The following is a 21,687-nucleotide window of genomic DNA, read 5'->3' on the forward strand; positions in this document are numbered from 1 at the left end:
TCCCAGTTTCACCGATTTTTTTAGTTCATTTTGACATCCTTTTTTACAGTGTATTGTGTACAGAATGTTGTGTTCTAACATTCGTGTGCCTGTCCTGTTCACTGGTTTGCTTCAGTTTTTTGAGTTGAGCATCTATTCAGAACGCCCAAACTAAATCTCCTTAAATCTACTAAAAGGAAGTGAAAGTGAAGTACGTCACCTGCCTTACATTTTACATGAACGTAGCTGATTCTCTGTTAAATTCATTAGGTTAGAAACTGGTGCTACCCTTTTTATGTTGTCTTCAGCAAGTCCAGTTTAGTGAGGGGTGTGTGACGCCAAAGATGTTTTTTCTATTTTCAGATTTCTCTTCTGTCAATCAATCTCCTCTGTGTTCAGCTTACCAAATTTATCGGTTGCAGTTTGACTCTGATATGCTGTTGTGGTTGCAAGATTCCTCCTCAACAAACCCCACAATGTCAACAAAACATTCTGCACCATCAAAGCCACCTGCTGTAGCAGTCAAAAGGCAGAGGAAGATGCTAACCTCCATACAAAAAGTTTAACTTCTGGACATGCTAAATGAAGGTAAAATTTACATGGCTGTAGAAGCCATTACAAAATAAATAAACAAATGAAGAAATAGTTTTGATCTAGGATTTTATTCTATGATACACCCTGCAGACAAAGGAAGTCAACAATATGTGACCAAAAGTTGTGGGGACATTGAATTTTGTTTGGAAATGAAAATCAGGTTGACTTCAAAACCCAACATCAGGCCGATGGCGATGACCAATGTTAACTTAAAATCAACCTAAAATCAACTGAATACAAATGTCAAACCACTTTACACCTTGACGTTGGTTGCACGTTATCACTATGACATCTATCAGATGTTGGATTTTGGTCACTTTCTAGCACAACATAAAATCAACCAAATATCAAGGTCATCGTTATTGGATGTCAAAATAAAGTTGTACTTAGACGCTGGCTATACATTGAACTTTGGTCACCTGACATCATGACCTAAATCTAACCTTAGATTTATTTTTCTGCAAAGGTTTGAACTTTGAGAGTGTTTAAACAAGAATATGTTAATGCCTGTCTGAGAAAACTGTATGAAGTCTGTGTATGAATAATTGTAAAAATAAAAGCTGACTACTTCATGGATTTCACCTATTACGGGTTATTTTTAGAATGTAACTCCCCTATTAATGATGGACCACTGTTTACCAAAGTATCATAAACAAAACTGCACTCTAAACACAATCATTTAAATCTAGTACCATCAAACAATCACAGCTACAATCATATAAACTGCACAAACTGATCCAAAACCACAAGAACAATCAGAACTTCAGAAAGCCTGGACTGTTCAACAGAAAAATGAGAGTGGCCATCTGTGAATCATTAAAACATTTAATGCAATCAGTTCAACAGAACGAAAAAAAAAAAAAAAAGATAAGATGTGTTTGAGTCTAGAAATTCTAATTCGCCTCAGACAAGTCCCTCAGCACTGGAAACCCATTTTGCTGCCCTCAAAAAGCACAGTGGTGGTCTCTAAAATGAAAATTGTGTGCTGCACCACAGATCAATTTGGCTTGTTATTCCAGCTTCCCTATATTTCATTTCAAAATTCCATAAGGGTTCAAATCCTTATCCTCGACTGACAATCCTAGAGGTCGGTTTATTGAAGTTGTGTAATTAGATCAGTTTAAAATTGATTGATTAGGAGGCACTTGATGTCAAATAAAGCTAAAGGTGAAGAAGTTTAAACCTGTACTCATGAGGTGGTGATTGTAATGGAGATTACTAGCAAATGATGGTATTCTTTCAAGACTTCAAAGACTCTTTTCGGCAAAGTGAACACCCACAGATGTCTCCCTTTTGTCCTTAACATCCTCTCTGCCTCATAATACCTTTGAGCTCTTTATTTCTTGCATCACATTTCAGTGTCTTGCTTTTCTGTGCACCTTCTATGCGTACTTTTTCCTGATCTTTGGTTTCAGAAGTTGACATTTTGAAAGCAACATCATTTGTAACACTTTACAATTTCAGTTGTTAAGGTTTAAGGCTATCAAAGCTATGCTTTATTTACCATTTAAGTAAATAAATAGTTATTTACTATACTATTTAAGGCTATAATTTATTTCAGTTGTTAACATTAAATCAACTACATTGGTTAATATGACAAAATATACAAGAAAAAAAACAAGTATATTTAATATTTATTTCAAAGAATTTACAAATACATCTAAATCAACATTTAAAAAGATAACATGAACTAACAATATATAGTATATTTTATTATTAATAACTATATAAATAAATAACACATGAAATTATATATATACACAATTACATACATTTTTACATATACATATAAAAAACACATATTGTTCAATATTACCACTGGTGTCAAAGGTATTCACATTCCTTACTCATGTAGAAGGGATTAAAAGACTTCTTTAGGACATCAGGGGCACATCGGGCCCTGTTGTGCACTACTCCACCTTCTCAAAAAAAAAAAAAAAATTAAAGATAATTATGGGTATAATGTTTTAATAAATGTTAATGTTGAAAAATGTTATTCCGAAAACGCAGTCCCATGGACGTTTCTGGTGACCACGAAATACGTCCCGGGAGGTCCCTATTTTTGCAGTTTTTGTTTTTGCAAATCCATGATTCAAGGGGCCGCTGTGTGCGCTTTTTTGACTCTAAAATGTTTCTTGCGAGGCCGCTGTTGACCGACTGAATGACTCAATGATTGACTGGGCAACTGGCCAATCGACTGACCCACCTTCCTCCTTCCCTAAACCTAACAAATTTTACAGATTGACCCACCCATCTTACTTCCCTAAACATTAAACTCGGTTTACAAAAGCCGTCCAGAAAAAAAAGTAAAGCCCGCGTCTGATTTTTACCACTTTATCAGATTTTACCACATTCTCACCGTTATTCACCCATTCATTTTGTTTTTGAATTCTGTTTTTATCTTACCTGATTTCTGAACCCGCTCTTCCCTGGACTCCTACCCGGTAACAGCCGGTAAGCGCTAAAAGAAAAGGCATCATACCGCCCCGTAGCGTTTGCTTAAAAAAAAAAATGCAGTCATACGTACCTCCGGCTACATAATTTGCGGCCACCAGAAATGTCCGCAGGACTACATTTTCAGAATGAGCCTGGGTTGAAAAGTCTAAATGTAATAAAACATATGCTATCCTAGCTGTAGTATCTGTCAGATACATTATTAGACATGAGAACTAAATCTTTTTTACAAACATTAATGAAGATAATATGATAAAAAAATAATGAAACAAATGTATTGCTTATTGATAGTGGATGCTAATTCATATATTAACTAATGTAAAAAAATATATATTATATTGTAAAGTGTTGCCTAAATAGTGTTTCAAGAATTTAACCATAGCTGATGATTTATTATAGAGCGTGTTTGGCATGCTGTCCCGAGAGAGAGACCCCTGAGCTCATGAGATCCTCAAGCCAGGGACTCCCTTCCGTTGTAGGGTGAGAGGAGAGTTTGAGCTCAGGTAGGTCTCGAGAACTTCCCTGCTTGTTAAGACGAATAGAAAGAAGGAATTACTGTGGATAGATAAACTACTGATTAAGTGCTCTTCTCTTCTGTGGTCTCGATTTGTTTTGGTCAACTTACTTATGTCACATGTCTTGCCTGTGGGAAGAAACCATGGCAGTGCTAATCACTGGTTTCCAAAGTTGCACTGTCAAGGGAAAAGAGGGAGGAGTAGGGGTGGAAGGGGGGATTCTTCAACACAAAGATGGCTAAGTTAAGATGCTCTGGTTATTTATAGTGAGTTAGGCTTTGTCTGATTGGTGGATCGTACATTAGCTAATGCGGGACCAGCTGCACTCAATCATAAGCATGAGCTCCTCTCGAAATTAGTTTACTTTTTTATAACCAATGTTAGAAAAGCTTACAAGAGATATGTAAATACTTGCTACTGTAGATGATGCTAGTTAATACATCAATTATGCTAATAAATGCTTTAACAGTAATCTTAAGTTATTGTACATGTTTTAAATATTACGTAAAATGTAAAAAAAAAAAAAAACAAACGTGTTTATATGTATTGCTCAGTAGTACTGTTACCTGTACTGAATAAATATTAACAAAAGTATTGCTTTTCATTAGTTATGTTATTAAAGCATTAACTTGTGTTAACTAATTGGATAACAAATAAATTAATAGTAAAAATAAAGCACTTTTTAAAGTCTCCATATTCAAAACTTAACCCACTAATCTTTTCATTAAACACAGTTTTTGCACAGAGCCCTTCCCAGAGGGAGCAAATATCCTTTGCAGGCAATTAAAAATTGATCTACAGTACCATAAATATGTGTGGCGGACAAGATTTATCCAGCCAATATAAAGCAACAAGTCGCAGCCCAACCGATTTCTGCTTAAACTAGGATTTGGCATGGCCTTGGGGCAATCCTGTGCTTCTTCTGAGTGATAAGAATGATGCAATAACTCTGCAAATGTTTATGTGTATGACCTGATCCAACTCCATAAGCCCTAACCCCTTGACAGCCGGGCCGCTAATAAAGCGCCAAGCTCTTTAAAGACATTCTGCATCATTAAGTGCTTCCCACAGCGGCTTCTGTTCTCCACGTCTCTGCTCTGAACGAGGATACAAGAAAACAAATGCCAGCAATATCGGATTTCATGTTAGTTCTGGAATTACATGGGGGAATGCAGAAGCAGTATGCTCATTATTTTTAGGATACCTTGACAGGGATGGTGATATTTTCATAACGCATATATCCACAGACGCACATATGGGCATGAAAGAGCCAGCGAGCATCTGAGAACTTGGCTGACATGCCCTGCCAACCTCCTGCCAGAAACAGTTTGCAGCCGAATTCAAGTCTCTCCTTCACCTGCTTGGCAAATCTGCCACTGCTGCCAAGCTGAATCAGAGCTTCGCTACCAGGACAGCAAACGGACAATCCGCCAACCAAGTGATGACCTCACCTCCTCCTCCTGCCCTGCTCCACAAACACCGTCCCAGAGCACTCAACAGCCGCGGGCACAGAGAGCTGAGGGAGCTGGCCTCTGTCTAACTCCACTCAGAAATAATGTACAAAAGGACGTGAACTCTCTACGCTCGCCTCGCCGGTGGCACTAAACACGACCTACATGAAATAGCGCTGCTGAAAGGCTCTAGAGAAACTGCCTGTGCTTCGGAATGTTAGAGGGTCAGTTCATCATTTACCCACCCTGATGTCATTCAGAAACCTTAAGAAATTAATTCACCTTTGGAACACATATAAAGACATTTTAATCAAATCTGAGAGATTTATGTCCGTAACACCTGTACTAAACTGTATTGAGCAACATCACACTCAGAAAAAGAAAGAATCTTTATTGGGATTTAAGGCTCCATGGAGAAGCTTCAACATCAATGGATTTTTTTTGTTCCACAGAAATTGAAAGACAACATTTAAAATGCTATTCACACACACACACACACACACACACACACACACACACACACACACACACACACACACACACACACACACACACACACACACACACACACACACACACACACACACAAAAACACATTTATTTAACACCAGGGGTCCGTTCTTCGTACCTCGCTTAAATGATCTAAGATGATTTGACTGATCCTAGATCTGTTAACCTTGATAACTCATATCTGGCTAACTTGGTTCTTTAAAGCAAGTTCGAGACTCAGAATAAAATGTCTGGATGAACTGATCTGGGATCGCAGTGCTTGTTGTGAAGGACAGATCTATTGATTGTTGAAATCATGATCAGCAATGCAACAATTGGCTGACGGCCCAACAGTGTAATGATATCATCTGATTAATATTCAATTATCCATGTGAGCAAAATTACATCAAATTCATAGGAAACGGTTTGTTAAATACACTGTAAAAAAAAAAAGTTGAGTAAACTTAAAATAATTAGGCAACCTATCACACATAGCTTTTTGAGTTAACTCAACAAACAGGGTTTGAAGACCAGTGAACTCAAAATATTTTGTTGAATTCTTTAGTTCTCTGAACAAAAAGTATCATGTTCAACCAACAGGATATTTTTGTTTGCTGAACAAAAAATATCATGTTCATTCAACAAGACATTTTTGTTTGCTGAACAAAAAATATCATGTTAACCCAACAAGACATTTTTGTTTGCTGAACAAAAAATATCATGTTCAACCAACAGGATATTTTTGTTTGCTGAACAAAAAATATCATGTTCAACCAACAGGATATTTTTGTTTGCTGAACAAAAAATGTCATGTTCACCCAACAAGATATTTTTGTTTGCTGAACAAATATTATCATGTTTACTCAACAAGATCTTTTGTTTGCTGAACAAAAATTTTCACGTTTATTCAACAAGATCTTTTGTTTACTGAACAAAAATGATTATGTTTACCCAACAAGATTTTTTTAGTTTACTGAACAAAATAAAACAAACTGATTCATTATGCATTTACTATTAATTTTTAGGATTCAAATTAAATACACAAGAATAGTCAATTCACTTTTTTTTATTTTTAACTGTGTTCAAATCACAATCCAAAACATTTGCATACAAAATCAGCATTTGACATTAGCCGTGTTCAGCATTGGGCTAGTTTGTACACAACTAGTACTGAATGTTTCCAGATTTGAAAAGATTGTACACTGCCTCAACATAAAATAACTGGCAACCTTACTAAAACCAAGCTATTAGTGTGTCTAAACACTCAAACCAGGTGAATATACAATCATCTAATCAGAGTAAACCCTAAAAGCCACTCCATTCATACAGTCTTTAAAGTGTACTGCACTTTTGTCAACAAAGTACATAAAGTCCAAAAACAGACCTCAAAACATTGAAACAGTGGCACATTAGGAAGTGGTCACGGGTCAGTTGCCGTTACTGTGTGGAGTTTGAATGTTCTCCCTGCGTTCACGTGGGTTTCCTTTGGGTTCTCCGGTTTCCCCCACAGTCCAAAGACGTGTGGCACAGGTGAATTGGGTAGGCTAAAATTGTCCGTAGTGTATGTGTGAATGAGTGTGTATGGATGTTTTCCAGAGATGGGTTGCAGCCGGAAGGGCATACGCTGCGTAAAACAAGTTCATTGCGCTGTGGCGACCCCAGATTAATAAAGGGACTAAGCCGAAAAGAAAATGAATGAATGAATGAACTGAACTCTCGCAGATCATGTGCCACCAACCTCCATAAAACATGCTGAATCACTTAAAAAGTATATTTGAGTTCTTTTGGGTGTCCCATATTCAGTCTATACAAGAGGCTGAACAAGTAAGCGAAGGCTGCAGGCAGATGTGTGATATCCTGAAGTACTATGGCCTCCTCCAAGATTTTAGCGAGGTTCATCACATATTGCAGGGATGCAGAAGTGCCATTATCATCTTCCACCACAGTGAAGATTCCAATCCTTTAATCTCTGGTGCTGTGGTCTTCAGGGTCCGTGTCCTTATAGGAGATTAAGTAATGGGAAAATTAATTGATGTGTAATATTAATTACTACTTATTAATGTTATTACTATTATGCAAAGAAAATAAAAACATGTAATACTTTCGTACATACAAACAGTAACACTTTGAATAGTCTATAATATATAATAATTGAACAATATATTGACAACTTTTTAATATTTAGCAATTTTTTAAACTTTTATTTTACATAAAATTGCAAAGATTTACTTTTATTTGATACAGTTTCAATTGTGAAAGTTGTTTATTGTCCTGTTTAGAATATAACTGAGCCTTTAATTGTAATTCATAAGGGATTTATAAAGCATAAATAGTCCTCACTTTAGATTAGGTCACAACTGGATGAAGTTAAGCTCATAAAGCATATACTAACATACAAAGTAACTATTATTACATACCTTAATATTAGGATATTTAAATGTTAATTTGAATAGTTTATTAATCGTGTACTTAAGCATTCTGAATGATCTTAAAAACACCAACTATTCTTAAATAACTGGTTTGTAAATAATGCAATACTTAAATTAGTAATACAAATGAATCATTAAAGTTAAAAAAAATACAATCATTGAGCACTTCATGTAGAGTTATGCTTAACAGAAAATAAATTAACTATTCGCTAATACTAAATAAATTATTTATAGCGTGCAGCTATTAAAAGTGTTACCAAGCAGACTAATAAATGTAGAATAGGGTATGAAAATGGGTAACTTACCAAACATATCTTGAGAAAGCAAGCAGAATTTTTACGAAGAAAAATTGGCAATCCCTCAAGAGCTGCTCTTTCTCGATCGGTGACAATATCAGTGACCTAAAGGAAAGTCATTTACAAAGGGTGTTTTACAATCTTATTGTTTTGTAAGTAAAAATGTACTTAGTACATTTAAATGAGCATAGTATTTTATTCATGCTGTTGAAAAACACATGGCTTTATTTTTAAAAAAGAATTTTGTGGTTTCCATACAATGGAATTTGATAATGGTTGAGTTGGCAAATTTAGAAAAATGTTTAGTTTCATGTGACAATTACTTTGAGTTAAAAACTACAGCTATTATTTTCTATTTTCCTCTTTGAATGTATTCATTTGAAATGGTCACTCAAAACAAGTGAAACATCTGTTATTTATCTTACTTCCATCTCACAATCAAAACACAACTTGACACAATTAAAATTAATGCAAAAGGGCTGGACAATTAAATTGTTGCAATTACGTTTTATTAGACTGTATTACCTGAGCATGAAATTCTTGACAGGACAAAATATGTTGCACATGTTAAAAACATCAGACGGGTGTATAAGAAAAAAAAAATCTTAATGAGTACCTGCTCATCCATCTTGTTTAAAGTTGTATCCATCTCTGGACCCATTGAATCCCTTCTTTTCTGTAGAGTTTCAGGAGAGGTGCTGTATATTTATCAAGTCACTCGATTAACTGTCTCAGGAGATCTACATTACAGATCTGAGAAAACTCTGTGCAGATCTACAATATACAAAAAAAACATACATATTAATTTTTACACATAAATATATATATATATATATATATATATATATATATATATATATATATATATATATATATATATATATATATGTGTGTGTGTAAATGTAAATATTTAAATGTTCAAATGCTGAATACAGATGTATTTTGAATTACCTATAATAATAATGTTGTTTGTTATTTTTAGCATTATCATTACTACCTTGAATGAAACCAAAGCAATTGCAATATAGTGACTTACCTCTTCCTTAAAGTCCAGGTTATCTCTCTCTAATTTCTTCCTGGCTAAATCTCAACAACTTCTTTTGGGCAAAGAGAAAAGGTTTCTTGCATCTGCTGGTGAATGACCGTCAAATTTCACTGATGATAACAAGTCTCACCTCCTCAAGGAAATCTTGCATTGAATTATGTCATTGTCAATATTTCAGTCCTTTTGAGCAAAAAGAAAGAAAAATATATATTTAGCCCTTTATATTTTTTATGTAAATAAAAGCTAGCTGACTGTTAAAGCAAGTTGGTCTGAATATGATAGACATTTAGTCGAGCTAACAAATCAAGCAATGAATTACATGAAAATCACACGATTTTCACACAAATTACACAGTTAAACACGTCACCGTTTGTTCCACTGGCTCTGGTTCGAAGGGAAAAAAGGTTATGATGTGCGCAATGCTGACAGCAATCTAGATAAACAGGACATAATGTTATATTTGACTTGGATACCTGATCTGGTATGTTATATGATACTCATTGTATTAATCGTGAGTTATTAAAGCAAATGACTCGATTGAAATCGCTATTTGTTTCAAATACATTCACTCTAAACTTTTATTGATGTAAATAGCCAAAACCAAGTGCACGAAACAAGTAACTCACGGCTAAATTATAACAAATAGTTCCGTATTAGGATACACGCGCACATCAAAGCCAACATATCAAATAATATAACGTTAGATGATAACAAAAAAAGACATACATACCTATGATTTAGCAGAAACGTCGTTGGCCTGCTCTTAACTAGGGATGGCTGACGTGAAACTGATGTTTTGACACAGTGTCGAGATCCCGAAGCGCAAGTGTTTCGAATCACTGCACCGAAGCATGATCCGAAGCACCCAAGTCACGTGACTAAAGTGTTTCGAAACACCTAGTCACGTGACTAAAGCGATTCAAAGCATCGATCAGCTTAGAAACGTTTCGAGACCTGGTGAATCCTAATTTGACTGCCAAGGTCTCCAAATTATCTCTGTCTCAAATGGCTTAGAGCAGTGTGGGTTTGCTTATTGATTCTATGCTTAGCATGATGTTTTGGGTTCGAATCCCGACTTCGAAATCATGGTTTTATGTATTTTAATCATGTTTCTGTTTTGTGTAGCCTAAATAGGATACAGCTACAGTTACGCCATCAATTTATCATCATTTTTGTAACACTGTAAAACAATAATAAATATTTTTACAGTATGGTTGGGTTTAGGGTTTGGGTAGACATTAATAAAATACAATAAATGGGAAATTTAATGAATAATATAAATAATTCTTGATAACTTCAGGCCACCGTTTTTGATCTAGCAACAACCCTGTTTTAAGACAAAAACAAGACATATTTATTCACAAATTGTTTATTCGGATATCAGACCAATGTTGAAACAAAACGATACAAGAGCAAAGCATTACCAACTGGTATTAAAGCATTTTAAAACAACTGCTACTGACTGGCTTCGAAACCTACTACTCCTGCATGGATGTTTGACACCTTAACCACTGTACTATGTTACTTGTAGGATTCCACTTTCACAAAGTGGGGTTTAATCCCTCAATTTGTTCAATCGTTCTTTGCTGAAGCTGTTTCAGTGCAATATATATAAAAAATGACCACTAAATGTCACTGTAGAGTGAGGTTTCGAAACGTTTCGAAGCTTCGACACATTTGCTTCGACTGTTTCAGTGTTTCACGAAGCCTCGCTTTGCCCACCACTACTCTTAACCGCTCTATCACGGTCTCTCACATCATTAATACACTGGTAAAATAGATCGGGCAGTCAGATGGGTAGCACATCGCACAAAAACATGTATACAATTATATACAATCGATTATGAAAACGATTGACACGTAGCTCCGCAGAAAGAAAGATGGTTCGTTTTGTCGCGCGCACGTGACAGGTACCCCCTGCAGTGAGCTATGGAAGTAAATTGCGCATGCGCCAGAAGCTTATAAGGCGCATGCGCCAACAAGAAGGGCACGCATCAACGCAAAACTAAGAATTTTGTATTAGTTCAACGAAATATTTTAAGTTTTTCACATTGAAGCACCATATTTGTTGAACAAACTAACTATTATTTGTCAGCATTTCAAATGAAAATATTTAAATTCAGTTAACTTATTAATCTTTGTTCAGAGGGCTTTTTGAAAGTTGGCGTTTTTACAGTGTATGATACTTAATAACTTTCCACATTTTTTGGGGGCTTCAGGCTTTACACTTCCATGTGTCAAGTGTATTTAGAAATTTATTTAGCTTCACAGTTAGAGCGGTTTTCTTTACTATAGTAGCCATAGTAGCATTAAAGTAGCCGATTTCTTAATCGGTGTAAATAATAACTGGATGTTAACAAAAGCATTTTGATGTTGGTAAAGGCGTCTGCAACTTTTGTGAAGTATTAAATCACCACCATATTAGCTGTCAAAACATGTTCATGACTGCATATTGTGAATGTCTATTATACATAAATTGTACAAAAGCCATCTAAAAAGTTCATATCAATACATTTTCTCTTTGAACCACCAGGTGGCAGTCTTTGTACTTTTATTTTGGAGTAAAATATATATTTTTTTAATAACTTTATTTATATATAGTTAAAAATAAGTATATATATTTACTATTTTCCCAAGTGTGTATAACTACTACTGTAAGAAGGTATCAGCATTCGGTACATATTTTATTTTTGCTTAAACTGGCCCGATATAATCCTGTTTATATAAATTAAGCCCTCTCCCTAGCAGGTTTGAGCTATTGAATTGTTGCTATGACAACAACTTTCAGATAAGTTTTGAAGAACGAAACGATCCTGGATCATGTCAAATCGACAATAACCAAATCCAGCTAATTGAGAAATCCACGTACGAAGAACGGACCCCAGAACTACAAAGGCAGTCATTTTTTTTTTACTTAATTCAACTTACTGTAACTTAATATCTAAAATAAAATAAGAAAAAAGCACACCTAAAATAAAACTACAATACCCTTGCTTTTCCCAAATGTGTATATTTTATTCTAACATTATTAAAAATACAAAACACAAAAGAGTTCTGAGTTTTTCTACCTTGAATTGTCATAGTGATCAAATTAACCGCATGCATCTGCATGAAATCATTAACTTTTTTTTCCCTGTGATTTAATGTGCGTGCCTCTGTTGTCTAGCAACTTTTTGATAACATTACTTTATTACAGACATGTCTTTCAAAGCAACATTTTCACTACATTGTGTAAAATCTTTGCTCTACTGCTTGCAAGATAAGTTAAGGAATGCACCTTTGCAGGCAGTCTATGCAATTAAAGGCTATAATACAAAAGAAAATGTATTTTTAGTGTTGTGACTTCATAAAATATAATGATAGACATCTAAAGCTTAAGTGTGAAATCCCCATAGAAGCTTTTAATGTTAATATGAAGAGACTGAAATTAAATTCAACACAATCATTTATGACAGGTCAGAATCACTGCTATGCCCATTCTACTAGTTATGGAATTCTGGTAGTTCATGTGTTGAAGATCTCTTTACTGAACATTTTTGGAATCTAACAGTACTTGTAAATCTGCATTTCAACTGCACTGGTAAGATTTGGCATGACTAGGTTTGGTGTTCCGCATTGCAAATCCAATGACACTGATATAGTCACGATTCTCTTGGGCAAATCAGTTATCAACAGAGTCAAAAGAACAAAACACACACACACAAAAGGTCTGAAACAAGTGAAGATTAAGTAAATGATATAAAAAAAAAATTTTTTTTTTTGGGGGGGGTAAGCTATCTCTTTAAATCTTTTGAATTTGTCAAGCTGGTGTGTTGAACCCAATGTAATGTTTTTAAGTGAATATAAAATCATTGAAATAGCTGCAGTTTATTTTGTAAAAAAAATAGTAATTTTATTATTTCTTATATTAAGTAATTAGTAATGCAATTAAATTACAATGTTTCAGCAATAATCAGTAATTTGTAATCTATTACTTTAAGTACCTAACCCAACACTGGTCATCAACAGTGTGTACACTGTATGTCCCGTGAAGTGGTAATGATATAATTCAAGTGGTACTAAAAATGTATCAAGTTCTACTGTGTGTACAGAATGCAGTGGAAAAGCCTCCAAAAATAGGCCAGAAGGAACTGAATCATGCTGTACCATGCAATAGTAAAGTGCCTTAAGAGTTCAAGACAAGAAAAATCTGTTCCTGTAAGCTGAAGTATTGGCTACATTCTATGGCCACATCTTGTGACAGCTTTTTAGGTTTTGGGTTTTAGGTTTGCTTAGAAATCTTTAGACCAAGTTGCATTTATATTTCATTAGAACTGCATCAGAGTTTGTTTGAAAATGGTTAGCAGATGGACTACAGATCAGCTGCATTACAGCTTCTCCTAATTTAGCCAATTTTCTGTCTGAACACTTTAAGAATGGAGACTGCTTAGACATTCATAAGGCATATGTTTATTCACAACTTGATTTAGTGAATTACGAGAACATCACTTTGGTGACCAAATGCTTTCATTCCATCAAACATCCACCTTTTCATTAATTACATTCAGCAATTAAACATTAATCAAAATAAGCTTAGTTTGCCGGTATTTCCCTTGATAATTTAGCCTGGCTACCACAGGGGGGTGACCATGTCACTTTCATGTCAAGATCGATTTTGAGTTTAATGATTACACCCCACACTACATGATAAAGGCCTCTTATAATCTGTGAAAATAAACATGGGAGAAACTGTGATGTTAGGGGATAATAAAAACTAATAAGCATGTTTGCCAAAAATAGCTAATATTACCTAATTGGATGATGTTGGGTTTTATCACAATGAATCTTTCAACAAAATAAAAATGAAGATTCTTCAGATTATGTGTATGTATCATCTTGAATACACTCATCAAAATAAAAGCAGGAAAGTGTTTAGTTTTAAAGACAAAACTCTATATTTACTCTATAATATTTATCACAGCAAAAGACTGATACTAATATTTTGGAAAATGTAACGTAAACAAGTGACAATTGTTTCTCAAAATATGTAAATTTCTATCACTGTTTGAGTGTAGCAGAACACCAAAAAAAAAAAATCTGGGTCATGTTTGCCTTTTCCTCTCTCATTAGCCACAATTCTAAGCTGTGAAAACGTGCAAACATTGGCTGAGAATTTTACAAATAGTTCAGAGTGTGCTATCTTGTGATTTAAAAAAAAACCCTAAACTTTTCACCTACAAAAAGTAGTCTAAAGCAAAAAGGATTTAAAAATACAACTTTTTGCGATAACGCACGACTCACTGAAGCAAAACAGACACTATATCTGTAATCAGCATCCTGTAATTAGCAGAACACAATAATTGGATTTTATTCAGCAATTATGGTGCAATAAAGTAATGTGTGTACTGGTGTGAGATGCTGCTTCCTAGAACACTGGATGTATCCAAAAGTAAATAAATAAATAAAATGATAAGAATCGAACATCTTCAGCCAGAGGGATGAGCGAATATTATATTAAGAAGGAAACCCACGCAGGGTAAAGGTTACAGTTGATAGTTGCCTATTGTTGTTGGGGCAACACTGAAATACATAAGAGGATCTGTCCGTGGTGGTGAAACAAAATACACTTTCAGTCATGTGGTCAAGGAGCATGAGAAGCCCAATATCTTAAGTTAAGCTGAGTGAATATGTCTCTATTACAAGGACTTTTATGCAAGATTTATTTTGTAAAGCTATCACAAGGCATCAAAGAGCAGCTCAGACATTCTCCTAAACAACTAAATTTGTGTTCGACAGAAGAAAATCACCAGGAACAATAAATTACCACAAATGTAATTTCTGAGTCAACTGTTCATTTAAAGCAGCTTTTGTTTTTGTTTAATTTAAATAAATTGTGTATAAATTGTGATTTTAAGTTCTGTTCTTTTTTATTATTCATTTGGGAGGAGTAAACTGAAGAGTCCTATAGGAATAATTCCTTGTGAGTTTAAAGGTGGGCAGTCAACCATCAAATTAAATCTGCGCTCTTCACTTCCAGCTGTCTATCATGACGGATGGATTTATGAAACCTCTGCAGTTCATAAACACATTCTCACCAGTGCTCCCTTTTTTTCCAAGGGATATACTTACCTACAGGGGGTTGAAAAATAATGGAAACAGCAAGTGATGTATTAAAATCAAGGAGGAGGACAACACTTCATCTCTAGAATATCTTTCTTGTGCTTCCATGAAAAGTCCAGACATGTTTAAAATTGTTGACAGGGGAAACAAGGCATTTCACTTCATCTGGGAATTCATCCAGCTATTCTTTAATTTGTTTAACATTGTGTAGGCGGAAATTACCTTCCAGAATAATGAGAGAACACAGGATGACAGCAATTTACAGACGCAGTTTGACAACACTCAAGTCCAAAGCTTTCATTTTCACATACGCATGGCACTCTGGATTTTTTTTTATAGTTTCTACTAGCCTCCCCCATAACTTTGACATCATATAACATAAACTGTATAGGTTGTATAATAATAAAAAAAATAATACATTTAAGCTAAGCGTGTATACAAGTAAATGAATAATTATGTAAAGGAATTACAAGAATGGTAAGAAAAAGTACCAAACGGAGACATTTGAAATATCCATTTGTTTCAGTACAGAACAAATGACTAATTTAAAACAAATATGTCTTCAAAAATGTACAACACAAAGCAGTCTGATTCAGACATGCATAACTATTATGCGCTAATTTGTTAAAATAAAAATATCAAAATAGATTAACAATCCATTGTTGATATTGTTCATCAACAACAAATGCCTAAGTAAAAGGCTTAGAGAATCACAGGCACAGGAGTTTGATTTACAAACATGTGGAAATGAAATGCTGATTCATTTTAGTGTACAGTACAAGCAACTTAATTTGCATGAACAAAACAATCAACTGATTCAGAGAATCAAAAATGTACAGCACAACCAACGGAATTTGATTCATGAAGGGCCATATTGCCACAGCTATGTCACCCTGCAGCCCAAGACCAGTTGCTCAATGAAGCTAAGCAGGGCTGAGCATGGTGAGTACCTGAATGGGAGACCACAAAAGGAAACCAGGTTGCTATTGGAAGTGGTGTTAGTAAGGCCAGCAGTGGACACTCAACCTGTGGTCTGTGTGAGACATAATGCCTAGTAAAATACCATACACAATAAATGCACTTTATAAATACACATTACATTACATGGACATATGATTCATGGTCTAACAACTATATTGAGAAAAAATCTTCAAAAAACAAATGAATCAACAGACAACGTAAATCCGCTTAGAATCAAATTGGCCAATGAATCTTAAATCACAATTTGTATCAATACCCAACCATAACAAGAATCAAATAAGTGTTCAAGCGAAACAATAACAAAAAAAAAAGTCTCACATGCATTATATTGAATCATTTACCTTTATTCTATTTTCCACAGAATGTCATAAAAGCAACCCAGGCTCATTCTGCTGGGTTGCTTGTATGACTGCTGTGTGTTTAGAGATCCCAAATTTCTTCCGCAAAAGCCACTTGCACCTGCTGTTCTTATGTAAATCCACCAGAGGTGGACTGACCAATAGACAGAACCACCCTCCTCCTTTCCTAAACCCAACCAACAGTGTTTTCAAAAGCACCAATTGACCCGACCACCCACTTACCGATTCTGTTTTGAAAGCAATCCAGAAAAAGAAAGCCCTTGCCTGGTTTTTACCACATTTTCAGATTTTACCACATTCACACCCTATTATTTACTTGTTGTTTATTTTTTGGCTTCTGTTTTTGTCTTACCCACTGTCTGGAACCATTCTTCGCCTGACTCCAACCATGTAATTGTGGTCAACTCCTCTCTGCATCTCAAGTTTGCTGACGTACATGGTGAGCTACTGGACAAACATAACAATGGTAACAATGGGAAATCCATCAATACAGAGATAAGAGGTCAGCTTGTAAGGTCAAAAAGAAATGGCGTCATACCTCCCCGTAGCGTTCAATTTAAAAACGAAATGCAGCCATATGTACCTCTGGCTACATAATTTATGATCTGCAGAATTGTATACAGGGGTACGTTTTCAGAATGAGCCTATGTTGCATACAAGTCTGGAATGACAACAAAAAAAATAAACATTACATTATCTTTTGGGTAAACTATCTCTTTAAGTATCCCGATGGCCTGAGGAAGGAAACTTCTCAAGAGGAAAATTGGCCTGTTCTCTATGATACATAAAACAGCATCATGATTGATGCATCTGCAATTCAGCAACTAACAATATGCACTTTGGAATTTAACAAATGATCAAATTATACCTAACAAATGATGCATAATCTCTCCATCTGTACAAAGAAACCCACTTGCCATTTTGTGACTGATTCATCTGAGCCACAGTTTAGTAAGACATCCAGTGTAGAGCACCAGAGGTTCGCCAAACACACTAATCATTTCAAACAAGAACAACACACTCTGGTGAGGTCATTGGCTACATACTGTGGAAGACAAAGCTGAAGAGGAGAGACTCAAAGAGTGAAGAGTTCCTTTAATTAAGTGTAGACTGAGCCAATTAGCAGCACAACACAAAGAGACAACTTGGACAAGGATTCATTGTGTGTTTGAGAGAGAGAATTTATTTACCCGCCAAAAGCGAGATCACATGACCTTAGTAAACCTGCTTTTTAACCTGTATTTCCCAAAGTCATTGTGAAAGCAAGACGAATTGCTCATATTCGACAGTTTAAACATACAATCAATTTGCCTTTTCCTCAAGCATTCGATGGGAAGCTGAGTGCCTGGCTGGTATTTTAATTAAACCCATGTGGGGTTGCAGTAAATGCAAAGCAAGACACATAAGCACATAAATGCATGTGATGGACATGTGTTACGCTTTGTTTCATTGACCGAGTAAGTCAAATGGGTGAGATTTCAGATTGCATAGAGACAAAAAGCCGATCGGAGGGAGCAGTTGCGAGAGATGGTGTACTGATAACACTCCGACAGCCTGCAGAGACTGATTTATAGCTCATTAGCCCGGAGGAATTAAACTCACTTCCCTTTGGCAAGCCGCATAAATTACGCTCCCTTTCCAAAACAATGCCCGCTCTGCCTAATTTCACCTCTAATGACAATAGGTGCCGTTGTGCTTCTTTTATTAAAGACATAAAACTTTCAACTTAGCAACCAGACACACTGTGTGGGCCGCAGGCCTGCATAATAAATAATAAGTATATCAACAGGGGTCATTAGGAGGTTGTATGTTAGTACTCAGTCTAGTGAACTTTTAAAGCACAAGTAGAACTTTTCAGGCAAGTTTTTTTCCTAGTTAGAACTAAAAATGGGAAAATACATCGTTAGCTTGTTGGAAACAATCCCATATGGTTTTTTCTCTCTCTACTGCACAAACAGGCCAAGCTGGGTCATTTCTCACCGCTTTTTCTAACCCCTACTTTTTATGTCCACCTGCAACTTTGCCATGCGTTAAGAGTAAAGGCATATCAAAAACATTAGATGTATTTAGTAATCATTCTTGTGTTTAAAAGTCTGCAAAATTCTCTAGCATAGCTGCAATTTTTGCTATAGGAGTTATGAGTTGAAATATTCTATGAATATCACATCTGAATGAAGGAAAACTCTCACTGCAAAGCATATAAATAACATTTCCTGCTAATATCTGCAGAATGGAATGATATGTCATAATTTAAATAAGTTGACACACTAAAATAAACTCCAATATGTCTGGGATTGTATACCAGAATTAAAATGTCTGGCTTGCCACACTACATTAGAAGCAAAGAATTGAAGCTCTGAATTTTCTGTTGAGGACAAAAACGATCATGTGGTAAGAGAGGCATGCATTTTAGCACACTTGGTGGTTAGTGTGCCTATTGACTCATTGGAGTGAGATTTACTCACACAAGTCATACTGACTAGCCTTTATTACACTCACCTTCATTCGGGTCATAGTCAAGATTGACTTGCTCTGCTCTGATGGGGACTGGGACAGTAGTTTGCAGAAATGGTGGCCAGCACTCTAACAAGGACCCTAAAGACTGCTGCCTTTAGTGTTAGTCACTACAGGGCATTGAGGAAAGAAGAGTAAAGTTTATTTCCACAGCCCCTACTAGCTCGTCTTTGTTAAACTAACCATCGGGTAACAGCACCAATTTAGCTGTCCTCTGGATCTACTCTCCAAACCTACAGTGGAATTTGAACTCTGAAAATCATTTCCATCATAAGAGACAGATTAACAGAGGTCGGTAAACACTGTAGCCTGAGTGTCTGTCTCTAAGTCAACTCTCATTGCCAGAGGAGTGAGGTTTACTAGCACAGCTCATAGCTGGCATCTGTAACCCACCCCCCTAAACCTCATTTCCATCCAAGTTACAGCATTAATGTAAACTCCAGTCTAGCCACTCTGCTTCAAGGATTAAAACTGGTTTTTCTATAAGCCAGTAGCTGAAATGAGAGCTACTAGATGGTCTCCATTACAACATCCTAAACCTCATCCCCATTCATGTCACAGCACCAATGTAACCTCTCCAGCTCTACTCATCCCACCTAATTGGATATAAACTGGAATTCAGGCAGAAGAGATGGACATGCAAACAAGAATGGCTAAGACCACAGGCTCTAGTGTCAGTCATTAGGGCACATAGGTTCTCGGTTTACTTGCCCTGTTGCCCGATTACACCTACCCCTTAATAGCAAAACTACCGGGACAATCCTTATGTTTTTATTTTTTGTAATTTAATTACTTTGTAGAAATAGATTCCACATATCTGTATTGTGATTTCTGATATGTGTTAAAGTGACCGAATGAATTTTGATGTCTACTACTTTTTCCTGCTACTTTTGCAAAATGCAGCTGCCAGAGTTCTTACCAGGTCTAGAAAATTTGACCATATCACCCTAATTTTATCCTCCTGTGGATAAAACTGGCTAAGTGTAAAGTTCTGTATTGATCACAAAATATTGCTTTTTAACTATAATGCTATAAATAATCTAGCTGTTTATCTAACCAACCATCTGTCTTGCTTCAATCTAACCTGCTTTTTTAGATCTCAAATCTTAAGTCTACTAAAGGAGGTCAAGCCTACTCATTTATGGCTCCTAAACTCCAGAGCTGCCTTCCTGATAATGTCCAAGGCTCAGACACATTCTCTCAGTTCAAAACTAGATTTGAGATTCTGATTCTAAAGACCTATCTTTTTAGTAAAGCATACACACACAGTGCATCGCATGACAGTATTATGCTTGAGTGTGCTCCAAGCAGGTGAGTGGGCTTGACAAACCACCTGTAGCACACACTTCTCCTGTCTTAATGCACCCTTAAGAAATTTTTCAAACGTTTTAACTGCCTGAAATTATGATTGCTGACTACGTACATATGGTATGAGTCCTAACGTGGGAGGATTGTCACAAAACATCCCATTTGCGTTAAAGATCCGAACTTCCCATCACTACTGTGTATCTAACCTCCGAAGCAACCTTGCAGATATAGGACTATTGTACTTAGGGCTGCTAACTTAGGGCTGTGTCCTGTTGTATTTGCTTTGGAAGATAACTGTTTCAAAAAATTTATCTTCGGTTAAGTTTTTATTATACAATACTTATTTTGAGGATTTTTAATATTGCACGTAACAAACATACTTATTTATAAAACAACAACAACAACAACAACTAATACTGAAACTAATACAAACTAAACTAAAACTAAGCCATTTCATTCATTCATTCATTCATTTTCTTTTCAACTTAGTCCTTTTATTAATCTGGGGTTGCCACAGCGGAATGAACCATCAACTTATCCAGCACACATGTTTTTCCACAGCGGATGCCCTTCCAGCTGCAACCCATCTCTGGGAAACATTCACACTCACTTATTTACACTCATACACCACGGACAATTTAGCCTAACCAATTCACCTACCACATGTCGTTGGACTGTGGGGGAAACCGGAGCACCTGGAGGAAACCCACACGAATGCAGGGAGAACATGCAAACTCCACACAGAAATGCCAACTGACCCAACCGATGCTCGAACCAGCAACCTTCTTGCTGTGAGGCGACAGCACTACCTACTGCACCACTGCGTCGCCACTAAGCAATTGAGGATATTTAATTTATTTAATTTGTTCTCAGTTTAACTAGGAAATAAATAAAAACTAGCAAATATACCTCTAAAAACTAATTGAAAATAAATAAATAAATAAATAAATAAATAAATAAATAAAACTAATGGAAAATGTAAAACTATTATAACCTCTCACTTTAAGAATGATTAAAACCATAATTTACACCATGGAGCTAGTGGCCACAATCAAAAGCAATCATTAAAAAACTGTCCGACGTTAACATCGCATATCCATTTACATGAAAAATCTAAATCAACATCTACTGCTATGTGTTTGTTTGGTTACTCTGGCTGAAAAAGTTGCTGAAC

General features: G+C 35.7%; 1 protein-coding gene and 1 long non-coding RNA gene across 6 annotated transcripts in view; both read right to left on the reverse strand.

The window, feature by feature from the left end:
* The window catches only part of cntnap2a (contactin associated protein 2a), a 760,628-nt gene that overhangs the window by 642,020 nt on the left and 96,921 nt on the right, over positions 1-21,687 (reverse strand).
* LOC137489232 (uncharacterized) lies at positions 6,533-10,124 on the reverse strand. The gene is made up of 5 exons (XR_011008620.2): positions 9,983-10,124; positions 9,244-9,432; positions 8,824-8,981; positions 8,217-8,312; positions 6,533-7,480 (listed from the first exon to the last, which is right to left on the reverse strand). It is a non-coding gene; the product is annotated as an uncharacterized lncRNA (long non-coding RNA).

Source organism: Danio rerio, chromosome 24 (assembly GCF_049306965.1).
Source record: "Danio rerio strain Tuebingen ecotype United States chromosome 24, GRCz12tu, whole genome shotgun sequence".
NCBI lineage: Eukaryota > Metazoa > Chordata > Actinopteri > Cypriniformes > Danionidae > Danio > Danio rerio.